The sequence below is a fragment of the Pogoniulus pusillus genome, chromosome 1, assembly GCF_015220805.1.
Source record: "Pogoniulus pusillus isolate bPogPus1 chromosome 1, bPogPus1.pri, whole genome shotgun sequence".
Classification (NCBI taxonomy): Eukaryota; Metazoa; Chordata; class Aves; order Piciformes; family Lybiidae; genus Pogoniulus; species Pogoniulus pusillus.
The window spans coordinates 12,819,339-12,836,582 of record NC_087264.1 but is presented as its reverse complement, the minus strand read 5'-3'; the positions used below and the strand labels follow the sequence as shown (position 1 = coordinate 12,836,582).

At 43.0% G+C, this 17,244-nt stretch overlaps 1 long non-coding RNA gene across 2 annotated transcripts in view; it reads left to right on the top strand.

Annotated features, from left to right (window-relative positions):
- The window catches only part of LOC135191455 (uncharacterized), a 171,678-nt gene extending 160,229 nt beyond the window's left edge, over positions 1-11,449 (top strand). For both annotated transcript variants that reach the window (XR_010308836.1, XR_010308826.1), the window contains one exon: positions 11,349-11,449. This is a non-coding gene — a long non-coding RNA (uncharacterized LOC135191455). The remainder of the gene's footprint in view (positions 1-11,348) is intronic.
- Positions 11,450-17,244: the final 5,795 nt, after the last annotated feature.

Genomic DNA, 17,244 nt, shown 5'->3' with positions numbered 1-17,244 from the left:
GGCAATGCCTGCCATTGCAGGACGTGCACTCTTGTGAGCAGTGAGGATAAAAAAACAACTTCAGTTTCTCTTTCCTTGTGGTGCTACATGCTTGGGAAGAGTGACTGGAAAGTTGCTCAGCTGTTGTGGAGGGAAAATTAATTGATGCAAGATGATCTAGATGACTGGCTAGGGCTGGGTGCTAGGTTGGACTGGATGATCTTGGAGGTCTCTTCCAACCTGGTTGATTCTATGATATTTTTCCAAATTTAATATTTTTTATTAATTTTGCTCTTCAGAACTCTTGCCACCCACAGCCACTAATTTTAATAATATTTCAGTTCTTACACAGTCATGGAAACATTCTATGGATAATATCTAGATCTAGTTATAACCAGCAAAATATATAAACATTAATTGAACTGGAAAAGATTCCCTCTGTCAAATGCTGCTTGCGGTCAATATGCCACTTGCCCAGTAGATGGGCTCAAGGAACTCTTTCTGCTCTATGGCAGAAGACAATGGAGAATTACAAAGAGACATGTAAGCATTTACTCACAAATTTATTATCACCCTCACGGGGGGCTAGCCACAGTCCAAACAGTGCCCAAATGCTTTCAAGGCACTGTCTTGTCAGACGTTGAGACTTGAATCTTCCCAGCTTCTGGGGAAAGGACACAGACAATCTCTGACCTTGTTCTCCTGGCTTCATCTGGATGATCTATGTATATGTGCAGGGATTCTAGGCAGGACCTTCAGGTGCAGAAGGCAGATGTTGTGCAGTCTCAGCACAATGTCATGCTGGCCACACAGGCTGATCACGTGCTGGCATCCAGGGTCTGCTCCTGGTAACTCGTGGCAGTGGAGTTCACCAGGCAAGCAATAAGGCAGTGTGCAATAGCAGCAGGGCTGGGCACAGCAGAGAGAGCAGGCAAAGAGCAGGGAAGCAAAGCAGGGGAGCAAAGGCAGGTTGTTCACCTGCGTTATCTCCCTCTATCAGTGTGGGCAGAGATTAATTGCCCTTTGGACACAGAATAGCCAATCAGGATGGCAGTTAGCCAAAACATACCATATTAGGCAAAGCCACAGGTTCACTTTTCCCCAATTTGGGAAAAGCACAGGCCTTGCACTAGGCAGGCACAAGCTAAGTGTGGGTACCTTACACCACAGGACCCTGGGCAGCCCAGACTCAGTGGCTCCAGGTTCTTTTGTGTCTGGTTCCCGTGCTTGCCTGTATGGTGGAACAGAAAAACATGCCTAGGCAAGGCAGGACATGAATAACCCTATTTTGGGCCTATCAGGCCTACCATGACACAGCATGAAAAGATCTGGGAGCATTGATTGACAACTGTCTGAACACAAGTCAGCAGTGTGTGCAAGTGGCCAAGGAGGCAAACAGCAGCCTGCCCTGCATCAGAAATAGGAAGGTCAGCAGGAAGTGGTTGTGCTCAGCATCTTGAGTACCACATTTAGTTTTGGGACGCTTACCCTAAGAAAGGCATTGAGGTCCTGGAGTGGATTCAGAGAAGGACAACAATGTTGGTGAAGGATGTGGAGAATTTGCCTTATGAGGAGTAGCTGAAGGAATGGGGAAAAGAAAACTGAGGGGAGACCTCATGTCTCTCTACAAATCTCTGTGAAATGAGGTTGTAGCTAGGTGGGTGCTGGTATCTTCTCTCTAGTACCAAGTGATAGTATAAGGGGAAATGTGTTCAGATTGTACCAGGAGAGGTTTAGATTGGACATTAAAAGAAACTTCTTCACCAAGGAGTTACTAAACACTGGAATAAGCTCCCCAGGGATGTGGTTGAATCCCCATCACTGGAAGTGTTTAAAAGATGCACAGATGTGGTGTTAAGTAACATGGTTTGGAATCATAGAATCAGTCAAGGTTGGAAGGGAAAACAAGAATCATCTAGTTCCAACCCACCTGCCATGGCCAGGGGCACCCTACCCTAGAGCAGGCTGGTCAGAGCCTCATCCAGCCTGGCCTTAAACACCTCCAGGGATGAGGCCTCAACAACTTTCCTGAGCAACCCATTCCAGGCTCTCACCACTCTCATGGTGAAGAACTTCTTCCTCACATCCAGTCTGAATCTCTCCACCTCCAGCTTTGCTCCATTCCCCCTACTCCTGTCACCAACTGGTAGCCTAAAAAGTCCTTCTCCAGCTTTTTTGTAGGCCCTCTTCAGATACTGGAAGGCCACAATAAGGTCACCTGAGAGCCTCCTCTTCTCCAGATTGAACAGCCCCAACTCTTTCAGTCTGTCCTCACAGGAGAGGTGCACCATCCCTCTGATCATCCTCGTGGCCCTTCTCTGGGCATGCTTGAGCATGCTTAGCACCAGGCTTAGCAGAGTTAGATAGACTGGACTCAGTGGTCTTAAAGATCCTTTCCAATCAAAATGATTCTATGATTCTGTTCGCTCTTTGAGATCTCACACATTTCTGGGTAATGTTGGATTATCTACACCAAGGCAGTGATGATTTTGGTTATTTATATGTAGAGATTGTATAGTCTGACTCAACGTCTCATGGTTCACTTAGCAACTGGAAGTGTTTACCACCATAGAGAAAATAACTTGCAGTTATAGTGAATCTATATGTGGTTAGCTGGTCACATACTCAAAGAATAGAATCAAAGAATGGTTTGGGTTGGAAGGGACTTTAAGATAACCTAGTTACATCTTCCCTGCTATGAGCGGGGACACCTTCCACTAGGTCAGGTCACTCAAAACTCTGTCCAATCTGGCCTTGAATGCATCAATGGAGGGAGCATCCACAATTTTTATGGGCAATGTGTTCCAGTGTGCCACCATCCTTATAGTAAACAATTTCTTCCTAATACTGGATCTAAATCTAGCTTCTTTCAGTTTAAAACTGCCAACCATTTCCTATAATTACACTCCCTGATAAAACACCAGCCCAATTCCAGCACGGGCATCTGCGGGGGTCACTCCTTGTGCTGGAAGGCCCTTTTGCTCCCCCCCCCCTTCATGCCTGCAGGGAGAGGAGGGGAAACAGGTTTTTTGTGCCTTTCCTCTCTCATTCAAACCACGGAGTGAGAGGAATTTTGGGGCATACAGGACTCCAGAGCAACTGTACAACCTCCAGTCCTTACTAGATAGAGATGGAAACATAGTGACAAAGGATGAGGAAAAGGCAGAGGTGCTTAAAACCTTCTTTGCCTCAATCTTCACTAGTGGGACAGGTTGTCTCCAGGACAGCTGGACTCCTGAAGTGGTGGATGGAGTCAGGGACCAGTACAGTCCCCCTCTAATCCATGAGGAAGCAGTAAGGGATCTGCTGAGTCACTTGGATCCTCACAAGTCCATGGGACCGGATGGGATCCACCCTAGGGTGCTGAGAGAGCTGGCAGCTGAGCTGGCCAAGCCACTCTCCATCATTTATCAGCAGTCCTGGCTCACTGGAGAGGTCCCCAGAGACTGGAAGCTGGCCAATGTGATTCCCATACACAAGAAGGGTCGTAAGGAGGAGCCAGAAAACTACAGACCTGTGAGCCTGACCTCAGTGCCAGGCAAGGTCATGGAACAGGTCATCTTGGGTGCCATCACAACGCACCTGCAGGATAGCCAAGGGATCAGGCCCAGCCAGCATGGGTTTAGGAAGGGCAGGTCCTGTCTCACCAACCTGATCTCCTTTTATGATCAGGTTACCCGCCTGGTGAATGTGGAGAAGGCTGTGGATGTAGTCTACTTGGACTTCAGCAAAGCCTTTGACACTGTCTGCCACAAGAAGCTCCTAGCCAAGCTGGCAGCTCATGGTTTGGACAGATTCACTCTGTGCTGGATCAAGAACTGGCTGGATGGCAGAGCTCAGAGAGTGGTGGTGAATGGTGCCACATCCAGTTGGCAGCCAGTCACAAGTGGTGTTCCCCAAGGATCAGTGCTGGGCCCAGTCCTGTTCAATATCTTTATTGATGATCTGGACAAGGGCATTGAGTCCAGCATCAGTAAGTTTGCAGATGACACCAAGCTAGGAGCAGGTGTTGATCTGTTGGAAGGTAGGAGAGCCCTGCAGAGGGACCTGGACAGGCTGGATGGGTGGGCAGAGACCAATGGGATGAGATTTAAGAAGGCCAAGTTGCTGGGTTCTGCACTTCGGCCACAACAACCCCAAGCAGCGCTATAGGCTGGGGATGGAGTGGCTGGAGAGCAGCCAGGAGGAAAGGGACCTGGAGGTACTGATAGATAGTAAGCTGAAGATGAGGCAGCAGTGTGCCCAGGTGGCCAAGAGAGCCAATGGCATCCTGGCCTGCATCAGGAACAGTGTGGCCAGTAGGACAAGGGAGGTTATTCTTCCCCTGTACTCAGCACTGGTCAGGCCACCCCTTGAGTACTGTGTCCAGTTCTGGGCCCCTCAATTCAAGAAGGATGTTGAGGTGCTGGAACATGTCCAGAGAAGGGCAACGAAGCTGGTGAGGGGCCTGGAGCACAAACCCTATGAGGAGAGGTTGAGGGAACTGGGCCTGTTTAGCCTGGAGAAGAGGAGGCTCAGGGGTGATCTTATTACTGTCTACAACTACCTGAAGGGGCATTGTAGCCAGGTGGGGGTTGGCCTCTTCTCCCAGGTAACCAGCAATAGAACAAGGGGACACAGTCTCAAGTTGTGCCAGGGTAGGTATAGGCTGGATGTTAGGAAGAAGTTCTTCACAGAGAGAGTGATTTCCCATTGGAATGGGCTGCCCAGGGAGGTGGTGGAGGCACCGTCCCTGGGGGTCTTCAAGAAAAGCCTGGCTGAGGCACTTAGTGCCATGGTCTAGTTGACTGGCTAGGGCTGGGTGCTAGGTTGGACTGGATGATCTTGGAGGTCTCTTCCAACCTGGTTGATTCTATGATTCTATGATTCTATACCATTGTAGAACTCAATATTTTGATAGAGGTTAAAATAGTGACACTCTGAAAAAAAAAAAACAAACAAATAAAATAGCATAACAAATATAGCTGTAAATTTTGGCTAAGGAGCTACATACATAGCATCTGTGCTAAAATTTTTTTGCACATTGACATCCCAAAACACCACTTTCAGTCAAGTACTATCAAACAAGTTTCAGAAGGTAATCACTCTCCATTTCAAAGTATAAAAGTGTAAAAATTCCTTTTGGGCTGAGAATTTTTATGGGGTTTTTAGTGTTTTTTTTGTTTGTTTCTTTGTTTGTGGTTTTTTTTGTTGAGAACTGAAGCTGTTGCTGGCAAAAGCTATCACTACCCTCAGGCTTTCCATTCTCTCCAAACCACAAAGCATTAGCCTTGGTTCTTAACGTGAACAGGAAGAAATTCAGAAGCAGTACTTCAGTCTTCTGAAAGGGGCCAGTTATTGTATATTCCAGAAAGGATTTTTGCCCTGCTTACCCAGTTTGTGACAGTGATTTAGAAACCACAGTTAATCCACAAGAGAATGAAGACTGGTTTCATTCTCAGCTTCATCTGGGGAAAGGGAGGTTTCATAGGGGTCATTAACTGTTCTCCTCACTTCAGTTCATGTCCTCAAGCTAAAACTATCTTTCTTCTGAAAAAAAAAAAAAAAAGTCATGTTTATTTGGGAAAGGATCATGAACTTAAAACAAATAATTGTCATTGAAAGGCTTCACTGCATATTTGGGTTTCCTCTGGAGACATCCAGGCATTTGACTGGCATGTAAGAGCCAGCCAGTCTTTATAGAAATTCAGTATATGCTCTATTAAGTGGAAAGCAGTTCTTTAGCTTGTCAGAGGCCTTCTCCTACTATGAGAGTAGCTTTTTCCTTGTCCTCTGGGTCATTCTGTTCTGCCCCAGCTCGTTAGGAAGATTCAGCATGAGAAAAGAGACTTTACACCCGCTGCAGTAAAGGCGTTACTTGTGCCTAGGCGTAGCATTGTGACTCATTTTAGCAGCTCAGTTGTGGCTTGTTCTGGCGAGTTCTGATGCGGTCAGGATTTCTGTAGTATCTTCTATTTCTGGAAAGCTTGTGTTTATTCTGCCAATCCTTTCTGCTGTTCTCAATTATTTTTCTGACCTGAGTAGTGCCACACAGGAATACTATGCATTTCCCCAAGCCTTCCAAGTGTGTGTATTTCAGGACTAGTTGGCAGTTGCATGTCTCAGTTTCTTCATCTTTTTCCAGACATTTGAACATCTTTGACGTTCACATACACAGGCTTAGGTCAAGCAAATAACCTACAAATGGGCTTACTAGTTATTTTTATCTTGAAGCTCTCAACTATGTACGAATCTTCAGAAGTACTCTACAAGTGTTTGTAGCCCCCCCCACCTTTTTTTCCCCTTCTAGGTCTTAGCTAGCCAAAACTTAGAATGACAGGCTCCAAGCCATGTTATTTTCATCCTTATCAAACATCAGTCATTTCTGTTTCATTTCTATTTCAATATCTGAGTTAGATTCCATAGCATTGTTTTCTAAGATAGCAATGACAAACTCATATTTAAGGATGTCTTTCCTGCCAACCCTTAATATTATGCTATTGAATTGAATTTGGAGATGGTATGTCCTCTGAGACAAGACATTCTTTCTTTGCTGAACCACTTCAGTCTAGAATGGGCGAGAAAAAACAAAAAACAAAAATTCTTGCCAACTGTCCTGGATGCCTCAAATTCCTCTCACTCCATGGTTTGAATGGGAGAGGAAAGGTGCAGAAATCTGTTTCCCCCTCCAGCCCTGCAAGCTCGAAGAGGGGGAGCAAAGGATGCTTCTGGCATGTGGGGTGACTAGTGCAAATGCCTGCACTGAAATGAGGCTGGTGATTGGCTGTGTTTTCATGCCTAGTAATGGTATATGGACATATTGTCTAGAGAAAAAATAAATAGGAGTTTCTTCCTGCCTTGGGGTGCTTCCCGCCTTGATACTTCCCTGGCACTGCAAAGGACAAGCTCCTGCTGTGACTGGACCATCCCTGCTTTGGACTAGTCTCCCCACATTGCACTCTTTTGTGCAAGCTGGCAGGCTTAATGAGCCTCAGGTCCTTTGAAAGAGAGACACAGCAGCACCAGGACCACTCTCACTCAGACCCTCTTAGTAGTTAATTACTGGCTGCCTCCTGGGCAGGAGACTCTATCAGTTTTGGGCTCTCCCCCCCTCCGCTGTTGTGAGAGCAGCAGCATCCCATGACCATCCCACTCAGGAAGAAGTGCTCAAGACACTTCTGAGTTTGGTGATTCTGTGACTCGTCTTGGACTTCTGTGGCATGGATCTCTTATTGTTGGACATTGCCAGTAATGTGACAGGCTGCTCCTGCAGAAAGAATCCAGCAAGGGATCTTTGCCGAGTGCCTATCCCACATCCGTGAGTAGGTTTTCCCTTAATCTGCTCAGCCTGATTGATATTAGGGTAAAGCTGTGTTTATAGCTCAGCCTTTTCCATTTCCTGACTTCCTAAACAGCCAAATTTATCTATAACATCCTTTGTAAGATATTCCCAATTGAACTTAGTCTGCTAATTAAACTAATTTAATTTTTATGTATAGTTTTGGGGGTGGAGTTCCAGGAAAATAAAATAATTCTATTTTTATGTATTTCCTGACTCAGCTACATTAGTTCCCTGCCTCCACAACATCAACCTATCCACAAGGATGTTGGTGTAGCACAACAGGAAACAACCACTTCAAAGCCATATTTCCTATTAGCAGGAGTGGAGAAAGAAGTGTCATGGAGAAATGTTTCTCAAGTCACACATAAGACAGGAGAATATCTAACTGTGAGCTGAGAAAAATAACAGCACCAGATTTGGTGTAAACTACAGAAAATGACATAAATTAATAAGGTCAAGGTAGTTACAGATATAGCTGCTTTCCAGAAGGGATCATAAAGGGCACATTGTCAGAAGTGGATCCAAAGAGTAGGGAAGAAGCTTTTGTCTCAGAAACAATCCTGCAGCAATCTGAAATGATGGATTTCAATTTGCGCAATGTGATTGTCACTTTTAAAAGGTTAATGGAAAGGATACTTTCTGCAAGTCTCTGCTGGCATGTTGATCATGCCTAGATGATACACTAGTGCAGATGAAAGCCCTTGACAGGAACAGAGATATTCACAAATGCTCTGTGAGAGCTTTAGAATTGCTGTGTGGAGAGGGAAAAAAAAAAATAGAAGCCTTGTCTGAGGAAAAAAAGCAAATTTTGTCAGTCAGAAAAAGTAATTCCACATGCACGATATTAGCTTTGAAGGAAAAATGCACCAAAAGCATAACTGGAGATCTCCACATTGCTTTTTCTATTGATTTCTTTTTGGTATTGTTGATATGTAGCCTGGGATTGATGGGGAAAGCAGGACCCACCTCATGCATTTAAGTAACAAGTTGGCTAAGGAAAGATATTGGCTGTGTAAAGTCAAGAGAGCAGCTGAACTGAGCAGTGAAAGAGGTTTGTAAGTACTCTGTGATAGCAAAGAAATTTTAGTGTGCTCCAAAGGAAAAATGAATACTATTTCGAGACATGTGTGAAAGGAATACTATGCAAGAGAAACTCCTTCTTCCTAGATTTATTCAAAGAAACAGAGCTTTGCAAACAGTTGCCTTAAATAAAGACTAATGGCTTTTTTTAAACAAGTATCCCCACAGTTTCTGCTCATAGAAGCCACCAGAGAGCTCTGCCTTACTGCTCTTCTGCAGCTAGAAAAGAGAGAATTGCTTCGCTTTACACAAAGTATAATAGATGGTGCTGTATGTTTGGGAGGGATAAGCACTTCTCATTTTACTGTGGCTTCTCTCCAGGTGCAGCATGCTGTGGGAAAGTAATAGCAGTTCTGCCAGACTGCTTTGAGATGTCTGACATGCTTTAGCATTTTTGCTGTTTGAGGAAAGAGCATTTTCAGCTTTTGCTAGCAATAGGAGAGCTCTTTGCTTTCCCAGGAAACTTTGAAACACTCAATCCACTCCAACACAAAAGGCAAAGGAAATATTCCCTTGACTTCAATGAGAATTGGGTATAAGTCCAAAAGAGGGATGACGAACGAGCTGAATCAGCTGCAAGTGTTCTCCACTGGTGTGATTGCCATCTTTTATGCACAGCTGAAGAGGAAAAGGGACTGGGTTTTAGTCCTTCTTTGACTGCCTTCTGTATGCCTGCTTAACAAAGCTCAAGAACAGGACATATTTAACCCCAAGTCTTAGCTCTGTTTCTTTGAGAGTAAATTCAACAGAGCACCAGTAGCCTCTGCCTCATTTTCTTCTGAATTGCAGGCTTCTGTGCTGCAGATAATCAAGTACCTGTTCATATCGTACTTGCTATGCATGTGCAATATGGCCTGCTCATATGTGTTCTGGCTCACAAAGAGTATTAAACAGATTCCCAGCCACATATGCTGGTTTTGTTTTTCAGTAAATCCAGCTACACAGTCAATCTATTCAGCATTTTTTATACAAGCATATAGAATTCTTTATTATGTTGTTCTGAAAGCAAAAGGATTAGTGGTGTACTCATTGCTAATTCTCACATCTCCAACATGAAAAAAGTCAAAGGAACAATTAAGGTATTTTAAAATGCCAAAATATAGGTAATTTTGTTATTTTTTAAAAACAGGTGTTACATATTGTATGCAAAACACAGAGCATTATATATATATGTTCTGACTAAATGGTATTGACCACAAAGAGTAAGGAAATGGCAGCTACTGGCAACTAAGCTTTAGATGTTTTTTATCCTTATAGAACTGATACTGCTGAGTGCAGCACAGCAGGATTGTGTTGAGTGGAAAGAGTTGCACTGCTAACCATGCACAACAAGAAAGAGCACCAGTTCAGCTCTATAAGTGTGTCTCATTTGAGATTGTCCCAATCCTTGGGAAAATAAGGGCATTATTGGTTTTTAGGGTTCCTTCATCACCACTACAAAAAAAAGAAAAAAAAAAAAAAGCCACAGGAAGCTGTCTGATGATGTTCATCTCTTTTCTGTTATTGGAAATGAGATTAACATTCATGACTGTTTAGCCTGGAGAAGAGGAGACTCAGGGGTGACCTCATTGCTGTCTACAGCTAAGTGAAGTGAGGCTGTAGCCAGGTGGGGGTTGGTCTCTTCTCCCAGACAACCAGCAACAGAACAAGGGGGGACAGTCTCAAGTTGTGCCAGGGGAAGTATAGGCTGGATGTGAGGAGGAAGTTCTTCCCAGAGAGAGTGATTGGCATTGGAATGAGCTGCCCAGGGAGGTGGTGGAGGCACCGTGCCTTGAGGTCTTCAAGAAAAGCCTGGATGAGGCACTTAGTGCCATGGTGTAGTTGACTGGATAGGGCTGGGTGCTAGGTTGGCCTGGATGATCCTGGAGGTCTCTTCCAACCTGGTTGATTCTATGATTCTATGAATGTTAGATTTTATCACACCGGAAACTGGAGGCACAGATACATGAAGAGAAATGGCAATGAAGTTTCCATGCTTGGCAGTGGTGTTTTGTATCCAGAATGGTTTGGAAGAACTTCTGCACAACAACAGAGTGCTGGACATTTCTTGCCATCACAGTTCATTTTGAATTGAATTGATTTTCAAAGAGCCACCAAGCACAGCTCAATATAGAATATATTTGGCCACACTTAGGGAAAGATTTGTCACAAGGCCTTTGAAATAAAATTCTCAATGTTCAGAAAGATGGCTTAAAAATTTGTAGTTTTGTCTTTTGTGTTTAATTCAATAAAAGAAAGCTGTAGGTGACTTGGAAAAAATGAAAAGGAAAAAGATTGGCATTTTTTCCACACAGTTCTAAGTTTCCACGTGCACTGGGTGCTTTCTGGTCTAATCTCTAGAACGAAGTTCTTCCATATCTATTTCCAAATTATATTCTAATTTTGCTTCATATTGTACCAATATGATGGAGATGGAGATCATGGACCACTTTCTCTCTGATCCATGGTTCTAAAGGGCAATCATGGCCCTTCTGCAGCTGAGGTGGTCATCTGAACAATACACTCAACATGTATTTCTTTGAAATTATTCTGCTTTTGAAGATGGCTTGTGAAACCAAGTTTGCCACTAGTGCAAAACCTCTCATGAGTCTAAAGCTGGCCAGGCTGGAGTCCTTTGTTTGCAGAAACCTTTCTACATGTTGAGACTTATAACTTTTGACAATTTGGGTAGTATTTCTGTCCTTTGGGAAATTAAATCAGACAAGAGAATTTAATTTAGCTAATTCTGGGCAGCCTAATGGCCAAGAAAGAATGAGATTTTTAAGTTGTCACCAGTTTGTTAGATGTATATGTGTACTTGTGTTCAAGTGCTTAATTGTCCTTTGACAATCTGCAGAGTTGTGTTTGTTGGTGTTCCAGGGTGCCCATTTTATAAATTACTTTCAATGCTGTTTCTGAAAATGTAATTGATACTGTCTTATATTTAATTTTCTTCCATGAGGTACTTATCCTCTGTTCTTAATTTCAGTTGTGTTCCTAGAGCTTGGCAATCTTCTGAGTTTCTAAGTTAGAACTGTCTTATTCTCCATTTTCTCTGATACTTCACTGGAAAAATAAGTGGAGTCTTTTCCCTGATATCCTTCTGTCTGAGGTAAGAACCCATGTAGACTTCACTTGTATTCTATCACTAAGTGTTCCCTCTGTTTTCCAGATCTCAGCAGAAATATTGTTACTGTCTTATGCCAGTGTACCTACAAATTGTCTTAGTGACTCAGCTGTCACCTGCACAAGCAAAGTGACTAGATTCTCCTCCCAGCTGCAAAATAACTCCAAGCCAATATAAGGCAGATGATGAGAATCATAGCATGCCAGGCCACTGTCAAATCAGTTAGCCCACAGTAAAATTAATTTAGTTATCCCTGAGATGTGTAGGAAGCAAGATCTGTGAGCAGGAACCAAGTTTTTTCATTTTGAAGTCCTTAACTGTTGAGTTTGTCAGTTAGTGCATTTTTCTCTTTGAGGTACTTTTCCTTCTATTTTTCCTCTTTTTATCCCCCCCCCCCACACACACCCCCCCCCCCCACCCCTTAAATCTTACCAGACATTTGGTACTAAGAGTTAGAGTTTAGGAAAGTGTGACTTTTCTTCTGTGCTCTCACTGTTTTGAATTGTCAGCACCTTTTGAAATAGTTGGTAGTCTCAGAGAGATCTTTAATTTATCTGATTCTGTTCTCTGTATATATTAAACAAAAATAATTGAAGTTGGATAAAATTCAAAGCTATACAAATAAGGAAAAAGGAGATTGTTTAAGGAAAATACCTTGAAAGTCATTTAGCTGATTGTACTCACTGGTGTAAGGGAAAACTAAAGTAGAAGAGAGAGACACACATGAGCATTTACACTATATTGATGTAATTTCTTGAGAACATTCACCAGGATAAGAATGTGTACAGCAGACTCCAAAACATCTTAGCTGTAATAGAAATTGAAAGCCCAAAATAATGAGATGCTCTCGCTCTGCTCTGTGTGTGCAAGGACACATCACTGCCCCAAAAACCATCCAGCAAATTAAGATCCTCTTGAAAAAGCTCACTCTAGTTTGAGTATCTGCTTCTTTCCACAAAAGTCTGTAACATACAAGATATTTATTTCCCAGCAAACACTTATGAGAAATGACTGACTAGTTTAGCATGTGGAAAGCATCCCTCTTAATGCCAATTCATCCTGTTGGATTAATTAGCTCTGCAATTTCCTGTTTGAAAATAAATTGACTTTTAAACAATTATTTTCCATTTTCAAACTTGTAAAAATATTGATCCATCTGAAAGACTTGAGGAACAGTATTTATGAGATGTTGAGGTGCTGGAATGTGTCCAAAGAAGGGTGACAAAGCCGGTGAGATGCCTGGAACACAAACCCTTTGAGGAGAGGCTGAGGGAGCTGGGGTTGTTTAGCCTGGAGAAGAGGAGGCTCAGGGGTGACCTCATTGCTGTCTACAACTACCTGAAGGGAGAGAGTGATTTGCCATTGGAATGGGCTGCCCAGGGAGGTGGTGGAGTCACCGTCCCTGGAGGTATTCAAGAAAAGACTGGCTGAGGCACTTAGTGCCATGGTCTAGTTGACTGGATAGGGCTGGGTGCTAGGTTGGACTGGATGATCTTGGAGGTCTCTTCCAACCTGGTTGATTCTATGAAAATGCCCCAACTATGAAATGACCATAGAAAAAACATAGCAAAGAAGGCTATGAGGGTGATGGCCATAGCTGGTAGCCTGGCCATAGATGCCTTGGAACAGGACAGAAATGCATGTCACCATGGACAGAGAGAGGAAAGTGTTCATATTTGTCTGTATGACTGATAGGGATAATTTAAGCTACTGTTGTTAAACTTGTGTCCTAAACCAGCCTGAATGTTTCCATCCAGCATTCCATCTTCTCTCGAGGAATGTGGGAACATGGATTGGAAAAGAACATCTGTATAACTTGATGATACACCACACGTAATTTGGAGGCACTTAGCTGCGTTTCTAGTTGTTGCATGTTTGCAGATCCCTTGGAAAGACTGAAGCTTACATTCAACTGTTTGGAAGTCAGTGACCTCGATGATTAAACTTAGGTCAACTTTAGAATTAATTAGATACTCTATGTGTCCCCTCATGCTAGCTGCTGCAGTATCTGCTGCTGGGATGTTGCAGTTTGGAAGTTAATCTCTTTCTGCAACAGAGCGTATTTAAAGAGACATCTGCACTGAAGTGACCTCTGAATTACAACAATTTAAACTAATGTGAAACATTACATAATGATAATGGACCAGATTGGAGCTAACTGCTCACTTTTTCAGACGAGTCATGCAGTTGGTGACTGATTTCATGGAGTAGCTCACATGAATAATAGCTCAGCACTGTGAGTAAGGGATTTGCAATCTGTCTTTCTATTATTATTTGCCTAATTATATAACCTTTGTTAACTTGAAGTGCAGAGATACAGTGGAATATGAACACACTCACCTAAAAATTGCATAGGTACCAGTCAAAGCAGTAAGATACCATTTCTGTTCAGGGACTTTTACAACCTGGAAAGTAGCAGTAGAAAAAAAAAAAAAAAGGGAACTGAAATAGGTTTAATCAAAATCTATCAGAGCTATATGTAGGGTCAATGAAAGAAGCATGGAAAGCATGTTTGTGTTATCTTATAATTGATAGCTATACCATTTATAAAAGTAACTAATACACTTACATAACTCTTTGGGTGTAGGCAAGGTTGGACGTGGCACTTGGTGCCATGGTCTAGCCTTGAGCTCTGTGGTTAAGGGTTGGACTTGATGATCTGTGAGGTCTCTTCCAACCCTGATGATACTGTGATAAAAATGGCACAAGTGCCATTGCCATGATCAAGATATTTTCAAATTTCTTCTCTAAACTTAAGTACAAAAAAAAGAAAACAACCAAAACCACCACCCCCCCAAAAAAAAAAAAAAAAGAAAAAAAAAAAAAGAGAGAGAACAAGGAAAAGAGGGAAAAAAGGAAAGGAGGAAAGGGGGGAAGGAAGGTGTTGGGGAGGGGAAATTAATTGATGCAAGATGATATTTTTCCAAAATTAATATTGTTTATTAATTTTGCTCTTCAGAACTCTTGCCACCCCCAACCACTGATTTTAATAATATTTCAGTTCTTACACAGTCATGGAAACATTCTATGGATAATATCTAGATCTAGTAATAACCAGCAAACTATATAAACGTTAATTGAACTTGGAAGAGGTGATTCCCTCTGTCAAATGCTGCTTGCACTAAATACACCACTTGCCCAGTAGATGGGCCCAAGGAGCTCTCTCTGATCTATGGCAGAAAGCAATGGAGAATTACAAAGAGACATTTAAGCATTTACTCACAGATTATTAGTTACCCTTGCAGGGGCTAGCCACAGTCCAGACAGTGCCCAAATGCTTTCAGTGGACTCTGTCTTGTCAGACATTGAGGCTTGAATCTCCCCGGCTTCTGGGGAAAGGACACAGACAATCTCTGACCTTTTCTCCTGGCTTCTTCTGGACGATCTGTATATATGTGCAGGACTGCTAAGCAGGATCTTCAGGTGCAGAGGCAGGATATCGTGCAGTCTCAGTCATGCTGACCACACAGGTTGATCACGTGGTGGCATCCAGGGTCTGCTCCTGGTAACTCGCGGCGGTGGAGTTCACCAGGCAAGCAATAACACAGTAGACAATTGCAGCAGGCAACAGCAGAGCACAGCAGAAAAGCAGGGGAGCAAAGGCAGGTTGTTCACCTGCATATCTCCTTTTATCTATGTGGGCAGAGATTAATTGCCCTTTGGACACAGAATAGCCAATCAGGATGGCAGTTAGCCAAACCTTACCATATTAGGCTAAGCCACAGGCTCACTTTTCCCTAACTTGGGAAAAGCACAGGCCTTGCACTAGGCAGGCACAAGCTAAGTGTGTGTACCTTACACCACAGGACCCTGGGCAGCCCAGACTCAGTGGCTCCAGGTTCATTTGTGTCTGGTTCCCATGCTTGCCCCTCTGGTGGAGCAGAAAAACATGCCTAGGCAAGGCAGGACACGTATAAGCCTATTTTGGGTCTATCAGGCCCTCCACAACGGAAGGAGGGAAGGAAGGAAGGAAGGAAGGAAGGAAGGAAGGAAGGAAGGAAGGAAGGAAGGGAGGGAGGGAGGGAGGGAGGGAGGGAGGGAGGGAATTAAATATGGCACTTGACTCTTCATGATTGAATGGAAATAATTTTAGTCTGAGTAAATTTTACAAAAAAATTTACTAAGATGGGTCCAGAACTTTCTAGATGGGTAAATACATTCACATAAGTATTCGTTCTTGTCTTGATGTTTTCTTTGCTTTTTCTGTTAACACGAAGATTGGTGGCAAATTTCAAGGAACTGTGCTAAATATTCTCTGTAGCAAGAACATTTTTCACTTGCCTCAAGCTTTGTTGTGGCATTCATCCATTTGGACAGATAATTCAAAATCATATTTCAGTGATTCTGGATAGTTTAAATGGCTTGGAAAAAAAATAGATAATTGTAGGGCAAAGAAAAATATCACATTTGCCTCCTGTGGAGAAAAACAAAAACAAGGTCTTCAAACTACCTGGAACTTGGTATGGTGTTTGTTTTATACTTGTTCTGAAATTCCATCCAAACTGAGTCTGCTTTTAGAGCTTTCAAAAACAGCAGTTCAAATGTGATCTGTAGATGACTTGCAGTGAAGTTTACTGAGCAAAGATCAAAACTGAGAGGACTATAAAATGAGGACCATGATATAGCTAATGCATAAGGCTGCAAAAAAGTCAGTTTGGAGAGAAAAGGGGAGAATGGGAGATTGGCAGGGAAGATTGAAGCTTTTAAGAGAGCAGCAATCAAGTTCATTAAAATTAACTGGGAATCTACACTTCTCTGCTGTCAGAAACATTTGTGGAAAAAAAAGCTAGTGAAATGTCCATTCCTTTCTAGCACTGATTCAGACTGAGAATGACAACCTGAGATTGCTATCCATTATTCCATTAGCTAAAATGACTGCAGTCTGCTTAGCAGAGCCAAAGGTTTGAACCCTTCTGTTGAATTATGTCAGTGTCAGTACAATCCTAGATGATGGCATCTAGAGCTCCTGCTATTAAAAGCCAGGGAGCAACTCTGAAAAATGAACTTGGAATGACTTTCATGAAGATGGAAAATGTGTTTATGCTCTTGTTAGGAACTCCAGTGTGAACATTTCTTAGGCATCTTTGTTTCAGCATCTGTGCCTGTGTGAAACTTCAGAGGCGGTAGCGTGAGCTGGATTGGGTGAGCAGAATGGACAGACCTCAGGTCAGTAGCAGCTGGCCAATATTTGTATTTTTTGCTGTTGAGTGCAGGAACAGAGTTTTCTAAAAGCAAGGTATCTCTGCCCACTGACCTCCTACTCGTGTCCCAGAATATCCCAGGCCAGCTGGGGGAGGGGCCACACTGGCCTCATTCAGTGTGCAGCTTGTATTCATTTGCTGTAAGGTGTTCAGACTCTTTGGCAATCCAATTGTTTCCCATGAATTAAATTTTTTTTTCTTTTTCAAATCATGCTTACTGTCATAGTAGATGAACACATCATAAGCCTCAGTTATTTATTTGTATTGACTCTGGAATCAAGATTTGCCATTTCGGAATGACCACATCTTAGATGAAATTACCATGTTGATCTGCTGAAAGCACAGCTCTCATTGGTTTCAGAAGCAGTCAGGACCAGACAACTTTGCTATTGTGGTCTTTCAGTATCTGAAAAGCTGGGGAGGGACTCTTTAGGCTCTCAGGGAGTGATAGGACTAGGGGGCATGGAGCAAAGCTGTAGGTGGGTAGGTTCAGACTGGATGGGAGGAGGAAGTTGTTCACCATGAGAGTGGCAAGACCCTGGAATGTGTTGCCTGGG